A 15308-nucleotide genomic window follows, 5' to 3' on the forward strand; every position below is an offset into this window, starting at 1 on the left:
TGCCTTGGTTTTTATATATAAAAATCTATCATTTATTAGGAAGATGTTATATATTTTTTAATTAAAAGATAAAACTATAGTTATTAAACACAGAAGGTTAACGAAACAAGTACTCATGTCAAGGCTTAATTATTATAAACTCTGCCAGAATCAGGGAATGTTAAGGTTGAGTAGGATCTTAAAATGTATCTTCTAGTCTAGTCCTCTCACTTTACAGATGAGAAAATTAAGGATTACAGTCAGAGGGTTTTTATGGGGCAGATTTTCCTAAATTCTAGTAGAGTTTTTTTTTTCCTATATTGGCCTTTTTTATTCCTAGAAAGAGGCTGTTATCCTTTTCCCACTTGAAGGGCTGCGGCTTGATGACTTTTTTTTGTATATTTTTTATTGGAGTTTGATTTGCTAACATATAGTATAACGGCCAGTGCTCATCCCGTCAAGTGCCCCCCTCAGTGCCCATCACCCAGTCACCCCATCCTCCTGCCCACCTCCCCTTCCACTACTCCTTGTTCGTTTCCCAGAGTTAGGAGTCTCTCATGTTTTGTCATCCTCTCTGATATTTCCCACTCATTTTCTCTCCTTTCCCCTATAATCCCTTTCATGACTTTTTATATTCCCCAAATGAATGATGAATGCTTGATGACTTTTTAAAAAACACTGCCCTCTTCAGCCTGGTCCAGCTGAGATTTCTTTACTTTCCTTATTTTCTTCTGGTCACTCTGATTACTAGCTGCTTTTAAATTCCTTGTTTACACCTTAGCTGCCATCAAGAATGGCATATGCCTATCTGTTTCACAGCAGTGACTTTCAGACTTTTTTTAACTACAATACCATGTAAGAAATAAATTTACTGTGTGACCTACTTGTGAATGTACACATGTGATAATAATACATATTAAATAAAACAAAATTCTGTGATGTAATACTTACCTTTGCTAAATGCAAGACACTCTAATATTTTCTATCCTACTTCCTTAAAAATTGCTGGAGTTGACTTCTTTCTCCACTAGTGATTATGACCTACAGTTCGGAAAATATTCTTCTATAATGTAACAGTAATGAATATTGTATTTCATGTTATATTTTTAGGTATGGGTATTCATTAAAAAAATACTTTGCTTTTTCTCATTTTGAAATGTCTTTTCTGTTAGAAGAAATGCTTATAACCTATCTGGTTTCCAAAGGGCAGCTAAAATCTTTCTTTTGCTTTAAAGCTCTCTTTTCCTTGTTACTAGTTAAAAGAAAAACCCTGGCATTTTGCTGGGGGGGATCAGTGGTATCATGTAACTTGATTTTTTTGCTATTAAGAGAAGTGCTGTTTTTTTATTTAGCCCTTTAAATGGAAATGTATTTAAATGTATTGTCCTAGTGTTACATATGGTATACTGTGTTACGTTTTGCAGATATTGTTACATAAATTGTTTTTTCAGCTCTTTATGGCAGTTCTGTCTGGTGGCAAGATTATCTTGATTTTGCAGGTGAGGCTGAGCTCAGAAGAGACTGAATGGCTGGCAGTTACCCAGAACATGGGTCCAGTAACAAGGGATTTATTTATCCATTGCATTGTGCACACACATGTGTAAATACCCTAATGTTCTTCAGTGGTGGTGGTTTCGTTCCTAAGCTCAAGGTTCCATTCTGCGCTGTGTTTTGAGTTCTTTAAAAATAATTTTTCTTTTCCCATCTCAGGCTCTTAGCTGATGCTTCTGGGTGCTGTCAGCATGCCTTGATAATGAGCCTGAGTGTAGATGACCCCAGCTTTTAAATTTGCTTCTCTCCTTTCCCAGAATCTGAGATAATACACCTGTAGGAACTGTATCTAATGTAGGAATAAATTCTAAATGTAAAATCAGAGTAAATAGGTTCTTCTGAGTGAAGTATATGAACTTTATTTATTGCATGTATTCTATTTCTTATCTGCTCAAGTGGCTGATTTGTTTTTAATTAATTAATTAATTTTTATTTTATTTTTATTTATTTATGATAGTCACACACACACACAGAGAGAAAGAGAGGCAGAGACACAGGTGAGGGAGAAGCAGGCTCCATGCACCGGGAGCCCGATGTGGGATTCGATCCCGGGTCTCCAGGATCGCGCCCTGGGCCAAAGGCAGGCACTAAACCGCTGTGCCACCCAGGAATCCCCTGATTTATTTTTAATTTAAATCATTTTTAGCTTCTGGAAGGCTTTTCCCCCTTCCTTCTTTATATATATATTTTTTCTTATTGGAGTTCGATTTGCCAACATATAGTATAACACCCAGTGCTCATCCTGTCAGGTGCCCCTATCAGTGCCCATCCCCCATCCCCCCCACCCACCTCCCCTTCCACTACCCGTTGTTCGTTTCCCAGAGTTAGGAGTCTCTCATGTTTTGTCACCCTCTCTAATTTTTCCCACTCATTTTCTCTCCTTTCCCCTAATCCCTTTCACTATTTTTAATATTTCCCGTATGAGTAAAACATATAATGATTGTCCTTCTCCAATTGACTTACTTTGCTCAGTGTAATACCCTCCATTTCCAACCACGTGGAAGCCAATGGTGGGTATTTGTCGTTTCTAATGGCTGAGTAGTATTCCATTGTATACATAGAGCACAGCTTCTTTTTTTTTGTTTGTTTGTTTAAAGACTTTATTTATTCATAGAGACACACACAGAGAGAGAGAGAGGGAGGCAGAGACACAGGCAGAGGGAGAAACAGGCACCATGCAGAGAGCCTGACGTGGGACTTGATCCAGGTAGACCACAGCTTCTTTATCTGTTCCTCTTTCGATGGACACCAAGGCTGCTTCCACAGTTTGGCTATTATGGACATTGCTGCTAGAAACATTGGGGTCCAGGTGTCTCAGTTTTTCACTGCATCTGTAACTTTGGGATAAATTCCCAGCAGTGCAATTGCTGGGTCTTAGGGTAGCTCTATTTTTAACATTTTGAGGAACCTCCACACAGTTTTCTAGAGTGGCTGTACCAGTTCACCGTCCCACCAACAGTGCAAGAGGGTTCCCCTTTCTCCACATCTTCTCCAACATTTGTTATTTCCTGTCTTGTTAATTTTCACCGTTCTCACTTGTGTGAGGTGGTATCTCATTGTGGTTTTGATTTGTATTTCTCTGATGGCAAGTGATATGGAGCATTCTCTCATGTGCTTTTTCCCATGTGTATGTCTTCTTCGGTGAAATTTCTGTTCATGTCTTTTGCCCATTTCATGTTTGGATTGTTTGTTTCTTGGGTGTTGAGTTTAATAAGTTCTTTATAGATCTTGGATACTAGCCCTTTATCTGATATGTCATTTGTCTTTTACTTTTGTTGACTGTTTCTTTTGCATGCAGAAGCTTTTTATCTTAAATCCCAGTAGTTCATTTTTGCTTTTGTTTTCCTTGCCTTCATGGATGTATCTTGCAAGAAGTTGCTGTGGCCAAGTTCAAAAAGGGTGTTGTCTGTGTTCTGCTCTAGGATTTTGATGGATTTTTATCTCACATTTAGATCTTCCATCCATTTTGAGTTTATCTTTGTGTATGGTGTAAGAGAATGGTCTAGTTTCATTCTTCTGCACGTGGCTATCCAATTTTCCCAGCACTGTTTATTGAAGAGACTGTCCTTTTTCCAGTGGATATTGTTTCCTCCTTTGTAGAATATCAGTTGACCATAGAGTTGAGGGCCCATTTCTGGCTGGGTTCTCTATTCTGTTCCATTGATCTATGTGTCTGTTTTTGTGCCAGTACCACACTGGCTTGATGATCACAGCTTTGTAGTACAACTTGAAATCTGGCATTGTGATGCCCTCGGTTCTGGTTTTCATTTTTAATATTCCCTTGGCTATTCAGGGTCTTTTCTGATTCCACACAAATCTTAAGATTATTTGTTCAAAGTCTCTGAAGAAAGTCCCTGGTATTTTGATAGGCATTGCATTGAACGTGTAAATTGCCCTGGGTAGCATAGACATTTTCACAATATTAATTCTTCCAATCCATGAGGATGGAATATTTTTCCATCTCTTTGTGTCTTCCTCAATTTCTTTCAGAAGTGTTCTATAGTTTTTAGGGTATAGATCCTTTACCTCTTTGGTTAGGTTTATTCCTAGGTATCTTATGCTTTTGGGTGCAATTATAAATGGGATTGACTCCTTAATTTCTCTTTCTTCAGTCTCATTGTTAGTGTATAGAAATGCCACTGCTTTCTGGGCGTTGATTTCGTATCCTGCCACATTGCCGAATTGGTGTATGAGTTCTAGTAATCTTGTCCCCCTTTCCTTCGTGAAGCACATTGTGCTTCTCCAGTGACACTGGTGTTTGCATGGGTTTAGTGATGGCTGTCTTCATTGATGTTTACCTTTTGAATTTATACCTAGGGCTAGGTACTGAAGTTCCAAGAAATTTGACTCCCACCTGGGTGAGGTTTCAGTATTCCATTGTGAATTATAGTGGATAGACACTCTACTTAGTCTTTCTTTGGGGGGTTGGTTAACAGAAGTTTATTTCTCATTCCCATAAAGTCCATCACCATACTGTGGGACTCTGCAGAACAGCTGCTCTCCACGTGGGGGCTCAGCATTCCAAACTACTTTAAGTTTCTGGCCCCTGTTTCTGTATGGGTTTCGGTGACTGAGGAAGGAAGAGCACTAGCATCTTGCACCAACAAAAAGGCTTCAGCCCAGATCTATTCAGTCTTAAAACTTAGAAACAGCATCTGCTTTACAGCACGTTATATTTCTTAAACCATGTGTTTGCAGCAAATCTCTCTTTTTCTAAGCAGTATTTGTAATCTGACCACAGCTGAAGTTACTGCTGCAAGATGGCCATCAACTGTTTGCACAGTGGGGCCAAATAATCCTAGAACTCCTTCACATCAGTACCCTTTATATTCCTGACCTAAATCTCTGCCCACAAATGGTTTGAGGATTCAGTAGAATCATCATACACAATGTCAATGGAAATTTTGTTAGCAAAATCCTCGAATTATTTCTTTTGAACTTTGTGGGTGATGCTTTTTATGGAAAATAGCCCCTGCTCTTCTGCCTCTTTGATGTCAGTCTTTTGGAGATGCTGTTTCCTTGAGTGATAGGAGATTTCAGAATTTCTCAGAGAACCATTGTAGGTATGCAGTGTGACAGACAACATTGATAAACAGTTAATCTACCTGCTTGGACATCTTTGTCATTTGTGGGATCATTTTCTGTTTGACACAGATGGCTGGTCAGTGTCACAATCTGATGAGTCTGTCTCTTAGAATGAGCAGAGAGTAATGCTATACGTTGTGTGTTCTCCATTATGTTCTCCTTCCTGATGCCACATAGACTTTTTAAAAAAAGAACCAAAGGAAGTTCCTTTCCTGTTGTTATCTATTCTTTATTTCCTCCTAATCAGAGATGGGAATAAGTTTTGTCATTTAACATTGCCTTACTCTGGATATATAATACAGACTTTTGGGCAGCCCTGGTGGCTCAGTGGTTTAGTGCCGCCTTCAGCCCAAGGTGTGATCCTGGAGACCTGGGATCGAGTCCCACATGGGGCTCCCTGCATGGAGCCTGCTTCTTCCTCTGCCTGTGTCTCTGCCTCTCTCTCTCTCTGTATCTCTCATGAATAAATAAATAAGTAAAATAAAAAAATACAGACTTTTAAAACTATTTAGATTTAATAAATTCCTGTAATGGCCCCTTAGATATAATGGAAAAATAATTGTATGTTGTTCTTTTTCTTCTGATCACAGGAAACAACACTATTAAACATTATTTTATACAAAGCATAAGCCGGAGTTAGCAATGACAGGCTCCTTTGTCCAGAAATATTTTCCTGTAGTGCTATATAGCTGCTAGTTAAAGGTTTCTTTTGAGAGGTCTGTTTTTAAAATGCATAACACCATATCCCCATAACCTTTTGCAGTTTTCTGAATGCTCTGCTACTCTTTGATAGTTTGCTTCTTATTCCTTCTGCCTGGAGTCCCATTCCTATTTATCTACTAGTTTAATTCTTACTCTTTCTTCTCGACCTGAATGAAGTATGACAAAAGTCCCAAGTCAGTGCCTCTTCCCTAAAGCCTCCCTTGCTCTCTTCCACAGTCCCTATGAGTTTGGTGACCCTATTCTGTGTTGCTTCTTGTTCTTGAGAAATACCTTCTGTGTTGCACTTATGCTATTGGGATCACTAGCAGATTGTTGGTCCCTAAGGTCAGGGACTTTGTCCCACTGATTTCTAGACTGGGTGAACTTGCCATAAGGTTAGGTTGTAGTATCCCTCTATAGGTCTTTGTTGAACTCATGGCTGTTCACAGTAGGGCTGTATTAATCAAGTAGAGCTGCACACAGGGTCATTGTATGGGTTTAATATACGTGAAAAAGACGGATATAATACTGAACTTGTTGCAGGCTGCGTAGGTGTTTTTTAATCTAAATAACGTCACATGAATTAGTTTAAACCAGTGTTTTCTTAACTGCTAAATAAATTTACCATATCAAGAAGGAATTACACTTTCTTTATGGAGTAAAGAGAAGGGAAGGGAAAGGATAGATTTTTTTTTCAATAATAATACTACTATCTTCAGATGTACATAGTATTTTATTTCAAAGGGCTTCCCTTTTTTTTTTTTTTTTTTTACAAAAACTTATTTGGTTCTTCAACCAGTATTATGAGGTATTATCCTTATTTTAAAGACTCAGAGTTGTGATTTGCAAAAATCATAGAAGTCATTGAATTTATTTATGTATGTATGTTTGCATTCATGCCTTTGAAATTTGCAGTGTTAGAAACTCAAAAGCTTTAAAAGGTTCTACAGTAAAAAGTCTGTTTCCTAATTCTGTTCTCCAGCCATTCAGTTGTCTTTACTAGAGGCAGTCACTGTGATGTTTATTTAATCTCTCAGCAATTATTTTATGTATGTACAATCAAATGTGTACATACATTCTCTTTCTTTTTTAAAACTAATGGCAGGATACTATATTGTTTCACATTTTATTTTAGAACATGTATTGTAAAATGTATGTTTGCATTCATATGTATGTAATATAAAGAATACTACATCTGTGTATCTAACACCTAGGGTACAAAATAGAAAATTGCCCTATTACCAGAATGGAGCATTAGCTCAGCCACGGAAGGAAAGGGCAATAGTGCTGTGCTATGATTATATGAAGGCTTACAGAAGAAGATACATTGAATGTTTTTTTTTTAATTTTTATTTATTTATGATAGTCACACAGAGAGAGAGAGAGAGAGTCAGAGACATAGGCAGAGGGAGAAGCAGGCTCCATGCACCGGGAGCCCGACGTGGGATTCGATCCCGGGTCTCCAGGATCGCGCCCTGGGCCAAAGGCAGGCGCTAAACCGCTGCGCCACCCAGGGTTCCCTCACATTAAATGGTTTTTGAGTCAGAGTCCAGCTTTCAGGTTCCCAGAGAGTTTACAAGATTCCCTTCTGGGGACATCAGTGGACAAGAGCATGAGTGAGTCATGAGGAACCTAGAGCTCATCACAGTTGAGACATCTGCCAGGATTCTAGTGTTGCCAGGTATGGATGACTAGCAGGAAAGTGATCAGAGAAGGGCCTATTCTGTGTTTCTCCTTACCTCGCCATAGCTGACCTCTAGCTCTCAGGAGTCAATTAAATGAGTGTGCTAATTTGGGTCAGGCAGTAGGACATACAGGGGAGAGTGGGGGAACTTCCCCACTATACTAAGACAAGCCAAGTATCAAAATCTGGATCAGGCTTACCTGGGCATTCTGTCCCCTGGCTAAAAAGAGCATAGTGGCACTAGGCTTCTTAGTAATCAGTAATTACAGCCATCAACAGGACTGTCTACAGAGTGAAACTATTTCAGTGTGGACTGTTTGCAGTGTACATCTTGTATATAGCTGTCACCCTGAGATCTTTCTTTAGTGTTGTATCTTTTTCAACAACAACCAGTTCTCCAGTTCTCCTATACCAACCACTTCCACTCTGATACTGTCTACTTGGAGTTAGCACAGATGCCATAGAATGAAGGCACAGACCCACAAGACACTACTTGTAAGTGAGGCTCCCTGCATTTCCTCTCAGCACATTACTAATTTGGAGATTCCCACAACCTCGCCTCAGGTTTGATAATTTGCAAATAATGATCCACAGAATTTAGGAAACTGCTATGCTTACTCTTAATTATAAAGAATGCAAATGAAGAGGTGCAGAGGTGCAGGGTCTGGAGGGGTCTTGAGGAGTTTCTGTTCTGTCTCCATGGTGTCAGGTGTACCACCTTCCCAGCATTGGATATGTTCACCATACTGGAATGCTCCTGTTTGAAGTTTTTTTTATTGTAGTTTCATTTTTGGTTAAATTATTGGCCATTGGTGATTGAACGCCATCTCTAATCCCTTTTTCTCCCTTTCCCCAGAAGTCAGGTGGGTTGGTGGGGTGGGGAAGTAGATGTTCTGACTTTAACATGGTTGATTTTTCTGGTGTCAAACTTGTGCCTCCTTGCCTTCCCTCAATGAATCATTTCCTTAGCATACAAAATATTCTCCAGTCAGACAGTTTCAAGGGTTTTAGGTGCTCTGTGCCAGAACAGGGGACAAAGACCAAATGTATTTTTTGTTATAGCACAAACATCCTAGATACTCATTTACCTCTCTTCTATATAGGATAGTCTGTTTCTTGTATTTTTGCCTTTAATTTCTTGGTTTTATTCTCCCATTTTAGTCTATTTTTCAGTAGCTTCTTGAAAAAGAGTACAAGATGTTAAAAAAAGCCAAGAACTTTTGAGATGTAATGTTTGAAAGTGTTTTTGTTTTTTTAATATTTTATTTTTAAGTAATATCTACACCCAGCGTGGGGCTCAAGCTCACGACCCCGAGATCAAGAGTCACACACACTCCACTAGCTGAGCCAGCCAGGTGCCCTGAAAGTGGTTTTATCCTACACCTAATACTTGATTTATCACTTGTCAAGCACATGATTCTAAATGGGAAGTAATTTTCTCTCAGAATTGTGAAAGCATTTGCTCTCTTGTCTTCTAGCTTCCAGTATTGCTTGTAGAAGTCTGAAGCCATTCTGATTCCTCATCTTTTGTGTTATAGAATCTTTTGATCCCAGTAGTGGAATTTCACAATGTTACACCCTTTCTTAGAAAGTTACTTATTTCTGATTTGAGAAATTTTCTGCAATTATTTCTTTTTATAATTTTTTTAAAGATTTTATTTCTTTTTTTAATTTTTATTTATTTTTATTATTTTTATTTTTATTTATTTTTATTTTTATTTTTTTTACCCTGGGCCAAAGGCAGGCGCCAAACCGCTGCGCCACCCAGGGATTATTTTTTTAAAGATTTTATTTCTTTTAGTAATCTCTACAGCCAGTGTGGGGTTTAAACACACAACCCTGAGATCAATCATCACATGCCCTACTGACTGAGCCAGCCAGGTGCCCCTTCTTCAATTAGTTCTTTTTTTTTTTTTTTTTTTCAATTAGTTCTTTAATGATGATGTCCTTTCCTGTCTTTTCTGTTGGTGTTTCTGTTATTTGGTTGTTGGACATCCTAGACTAGTCCTTTAATTTTCCTAGATTTTCTCTCATTTTCATTTTATATATATACATATATATATATATATTTTTTTTTATTGAAGTTTGATTTGCCAACATATAGTATAACACCAGTGCTCATCCCGTCAAGTGCCCCCCTCAGTGCCTGTCACTCAGTCACCTCATACCCCCACTCACCTCCCCTTCTACTACCCCTTGTTCGTTTCCCAGAGTTAGGAGTCTCTCATGTTTTGTCACCCTCTCTAATCTTTGCCACTCATTTTCTCTCCTTTCCCCTATAATCCCTTTCACTATTTCTTATATTCCCTGTGTGAGTGAATCATTTTCATTTTTTAAACAATTTTGCTGTGCCTTCTGAGATTTCTTCAATTTTGTCTACCAGGCCTTTTTTGAGTGTTTTATTTCTGTTATAATTTTCTTTTTTTTAAAGATTTATGTATTTGAGAGAGAGAGAAAGAGAGCGGCCAAGTACCTTGGGAGGCAGAGGGAGAAGGAGAGAATCTCCAGCAGGCCCCCTGCTGAGTGAGGAGCCTGCTGCAGGGCTCAATCCCAGGACTCTGAGATCATGACCTGAGCTGAAATCAAGAGTTGGATGCTTAACTGACTGAGCGCCCCTGTAATTTTAATTTCTGAGAGCTCATCTTTGTTCTCACGGTGCTCCTTTTTTCAATCACATCCTATTGTTTTATGATTGTGATATCTATTGCCTGTGCAGTATTAGTGTTCTGCCATAACGATGAAATTTTCTTTTATTCATTTTTATTCAGTGAGTTATAACCTGTTACTTTGATGATTTTTTTTTTTTTTTTTAAGTTTATGTGGCCTTAGAAAGTGAGTTAAGGAGTGTTCCTTCTAGTCCCTGGATGACTTCGTGAAAGAATAGAATGACTTATTTATTGAATGATTGTAATGAGTGTGTTCATAAATTTTCTTTTTAAATAGCGCCTGGTTCTGAAGCTGTCTGAAGGACTGTTTTTGTTTTCAAACAGGTTAATTTCTTTAATGCTTAAAATACCATTCAGCTTCTATGTCTTTTTTGGTTAAATTTGATAGTTAATAGTTTTAAAAATTACTCATTTTACCTAAGTTTTCAAACTTGCTGTCTTAAAGTGGCTTATAATAACCCTTCATTATCTCTTAAACCAGAATTCCTGCCAAGTCTAGTCTTTTTCATTCCTGATATGTTTTTCTCTTTTTCTGGATTTATCCTCCTTTGTAGATTCAAAAGTCTTTTCTTTTTTTTTTTTTTTTTAAATTTTTTTTTAAATTTTTATTTATTTATGATAGTCACCAAGAGAGAGGGAGAGAGGCAGAGACACAGGCAGAGGGAGAAGCAGGCTCCATGCACCGGGAGCCCGACGTGGGATTCGATCCCGGGTCTCCAGGATCGCGCCCTGGGCCAAAGGCAGGCGCCAAACCGCTGCGCCACCCAGGGATCCCCTCAAAAGTCTTTTCAAAGGATCAGCTTTGGCTTTATTGATCTTTTATGTTGTAACTTTGTTTTCTGTTTCTGCTGAGATATATCTATATATCCATATCTATATCCCCATCTATCTGTATCCATTCCTTTGTTTATTCCCTTCTTTTTTGTTTTCATCAGATTTATTTCATTGTTCTTTTCTTAATTTCTTGAATGGATATTTAGTGCTTTATTTTTCAGCCATTTTTTTAAGACTTGACAAAAAACTTGAAGTGAGGGATCAAATGTGGTGGGTGTCTGAGGGAAGTGTTCCAGGGAAAGGGAAGGCCCTGAGGAGTGTCCATGGTGTGATTGAGAGAAAAGTGAGGCCCATGTTGTGAAAGGAGTACCTGGGTGTCAAATCAGTTAAACATCTGCCTTTGGCTTAGGTTGTGATCTCAGGGTCCTGTGATCAAGCTCCCTGTTGGGCTCCTCACTAAGCAGGGAGTCTGTTTCTCCTTATACCTCTGCCCCTTCCCACCATTTGGGCTATCTTAAAAAAAAATCTTAAATAAAATCTTATAAAAAAAAAGGAAAAGACTAGCCACATCAGGGGTACCTGGGTGGCTCAGTTGGTTAAACATCTGCCTTTGGCTCAGGTCATAATCTCAGGTTCTTGGGATTGAGCCCTGCATCAGGCTTCCTGCTCAGCAGGAAGTCTGTTTCTCCCTCCCCCTGCTCATACTCTCTCTCTAATAAATAAAATCTTTAAAAAATACTAAAAAAATTTTTAAAAATGTGGAAAATTCATGTCTCCTTTCATTTGTCACTTTCTGTGCAGAGTTCTATGTTTTACACAACAGCTATAATGAGTAGAGAGAACACCATCCCAGCCACGTTATGTTTTGTGATCTTGGGCTTTTTTTTTTTTTTTTTCTTTTTTAAAGATTTTATTTGTTTATCCATGAGAGTCACAGAGAGAGGCAGAGACACAGGTAGAGGGAGAAGCCGGCTCCCTGTGGGGAGCCTGATGTGGGACTCGATCCCAGGACCCTGGAATCATGACCTGAGCCAAAGGCAGATGCTTAACCACTAAGCCACCCAGGTGCCCCCAAGCTCAAATTTAAATCACTCTATTTTTAAAAAATATTTTATTTATTTATTCATGAGAGATGCACACACACAGAGAGGCAGAGACACAGGCAGAAGGAGAAGCAGGCTCCATGCAGGGAAGCCCGATACAGGACTTGATCCCAAGACCCCGGGATCACGCCTTGAGCTGAAGGCGGATGCTCAACCACTGAGCCACTGAGCCTAGGTGCTCTGATCTTGGGCTTTTTAACTTTGTTCTTATTCATCTTCCCTTTTTATAATTATTTGTTGTCAGGATTAAATAAGGCAAATGTGAGCATTCTCACACAGTAGGTGCAGAGTAAATGGTCGTTAAATGTTTTGAATTTGGCATATTTACTGAAGTGATTTCTTTCCACCCCGGTTCACACTTCTATGCTTTGGGCATCCTGCCCTCTGCACCGTTGCCAGTGTGCCAACAGCTGTAAATGCTATAATCAGGAGTAGCAGCCTCTAGAGTCTAATATTTTCCTCCTCTGCTCATAGTTTCACTGAGCTGGACTTTCCTTGGCATGGTAATTTCATTTTCTCTCCTCATGTGCCATTGAGGACAGTAGCTGTGGTTTGTTCTCACCATTGTTAGTCTGACATGCAGTGGTACCATCACACTGAAGAATGCGGACTTTCTCCTACACTTGGTCACAGTTGTGCTCAGTGCCCACTGCCAAATCATTTCCTGGATTGCTGTGGTATCTTGCCTTTTTTGTTGGGCCTTTTCTTGTTCCTGAAATATTTCTATAATCTTCCCTTAGTCACGTTTTCTCATTTATTGTTATTCCAGTTTTGCTCACTTTATATCCTGTCAAGCTGGGGTCAGCAAGGATTTTCTTTCTTTTTTTTTTTTTTTGAAGAATTTTATTTATTTATTCATGAGAGATGCAGAGGGAGAGGCAGAGACATAGGCAGAGGGAGAAGCAGGCTCCCTGTGGGGAGCCCAGTGTGGGACTCGATCCTAGGACCCAGGATCACAACTGGACAGATGTGTAACCACTGAGCCACCCAGGCGTCTCTCAGCAAGGATTTTCTGTAAAAGTCCAGTTGATCGATATTTTACACTGCAGACCAAATGTGGTCTCTGTCACATTCTTGTTTTTTTTTTTTTTTTTTTTTAAAGATTTTATTCATTTATTCATGAGAGACACAGAGAAGGGTAGAGACACAGGCAGAGGGACAAGCAGGCTCCCTGTGGGGAACCCGACGTGGGACTTGATCCCGGGACCCCAGGATCACGCCCTGAGCCGAAAGCAGACACTCAACCTCTGAGCCACCCAGGCGTCCCTCTGTCACATTCTTTTGCCCCTCCCCCAAAATGTAAAAGCCATTTCTGACTTTAATAAATATGAATTTTTAAAATTTTTTTCTTGCTTTTTCTTAAGTTTTAAATTGTGAAATGAGTATATATTTAATTCTGTCACTTCTGTCTTCATGTTTCTTAATCTTTCTTTCCTATGTTCCACCTCTTTGACTCTGCTATGGTCTGAGTGATTTCCTTTGACATATCTGCCAGTTCCCTAACTCACCTTTAGTTTCTCTAATCTGTTAAATCTGCCTATTGAATTTATTAATTTTTAATTTTTATTTATTTTTTTGAGAGAGAGTACACACACCATGGATAGGGGGAGGGGCAGAGGGAGAGGGAGAGAGACTCCCAAGCCGGCTTCCCACCCAGCACAGAGCCCAATACACGATTTGATCTCATGACCTGGAGATCATGACCTGAATGGAGGGCAGATGCTTAAAATGAACCCAGGTGCCCCAAGCTTTTTATTTCTAATAATACATTTTTTATCTATTAGAAGTTCTGTTTGGTTCATTTTTTCCCCTTCCTTCTTTTCGCTTTCTTTTCTTTCTTTCTTTCTTTTTTTTAACGTTAATTCTACCCCTGATGTGGGGCTCAGACTCATGACAGGGAGATTAAGATTGCATGCTCCACTGGCAGCTGAGCCAGCCAGGTGCCCTTGCTTGGTTCATTTTCAAATCAACTTGTTCGATTCATGGTATTTTTATTTCCTTATTTGTTGTAGATATGACTGAGTGAGTGTGTGATCTGCTTATTTTTCTCAGAAGTGTATCTTGGAAAATGTTTGAGGTCAAGGATAGCAAAGTTGGTTTCTCCAAAGGAGATTGCATTTGCTTCTGTCATTTGCCTAGGGCCCCTTCCAGTCCTTGGCTCTTAAAATAAATTCTGGGTTTGAGGTTTTTCAGAACACCCAAGTAGTATTTTAAGTTGTAATTACCCATGTGAGGGTTGGCTTGTGGTTTTTAATTCTCAGGGGAGATGTTTTTCTTCCCTCTCTCCAATGCCGTGGCTCAGGGCAGCACCCCCTTACCCCCTTTAAATAGTTCCTGTGGAATATAGAAGCTCATTTCTAGTTTATCTGCATGCTGAGAGTTGTAGCTTTTTGAGGTACCAGCTTTTCAAGGGTCTTCAAACTCCCCATCTTAGGTAGGTCAGTATTGTTTGTCTTCTATTCCCAGGGGCCTTCAAGGCTAAAAGAGTTGATAGTTGAATTTATCCAATTTGGTAAACACTTTCAAGGTGAAAATCAGCTTTAACCAATGCGATTGACCTTTCTCTGTTCCTGTCTTCATTTAACTTTTGTTTAACTTTTGTTCTGAATATTCCTTTATTTCTTGTCAACTTATGAATGCCTTTGAGAGAATATTTTAAAATGCTTTTCCTGTATTTTTTGTTGTATTCAATGGGAAATTTAGCTTCTGAGTCTGCAGTGTTGCTGGAAGCAAAAGAGTCTCTATTTTTTTTAAAATTTTTATATTCCCAATTAGATTTTATCGTTCTTGGTAGGAGTGACCATGCCTAGGACTTCCTTATGCAGTCTCAGTGTTCAGTGTAAACTCAACGATATAGGTAGATGTTCAGCTAAAAATGCTTTGGAAGGCCTTCATTTTACATGGCTTATATCAAATTATATTTTTTCATCTTCCCAGTTATTTGTGGGGGTCAGTATATTATTATAACCTCTATTTTACAGATAAGTTAACTAAGACTTAAGGGAAGAATCGGCACAAATCTAGTAATTATTTGGACTAGGATTTGGATTCATGACTTTTGACTCATAATTTTGTGTCCTTTCCACTACACCATGTTGCTTTTTAATTAACATTGTTGACATTTGACATCTCTTGATTATTGTATGTAGATGATAAAAATTCTTGGGAAACCACCTGGTTAATAATATCTGGATGAAATTACCTCTAAATTCTCACCTGAAAGAAATTGTTAGACGGGTGTTCGGGTGTTCGCTTTGCTTAATC

At 38.9% G+C, this 15308-nt stretch overlaps 1 protein-coding gene across 3 annotated transcripts in view; it reads left to right on the top strand.

Moving 5' to 3' along the window:
* Nucleotides 1–15308, top strand: part of TMEFF1 (transmembrane protein with EGF like and two follistatin like domains 1) — an 80144-nt gene that overhangs the window by 37713 nt on the left and 27123 nt on the right. The gene's annotated exons all lie outside the window — the stretch shown is intronic.

This window comes from Canis lupus, chromosome 11, assembly GCF_011100685.1.
Source record: "Canis lupus familiaris isolate Mischka breed German Shepherd chromosome 11, alternate assembly UU_Cfam_GSD_1.0, whole genome shotgun sequence".
Classification (NCBI taxonomy): Eukaryota; Metazoa; Chordata; class Mammalia; order Carnivora; family Canidae; genus Canis; species Canis lupus.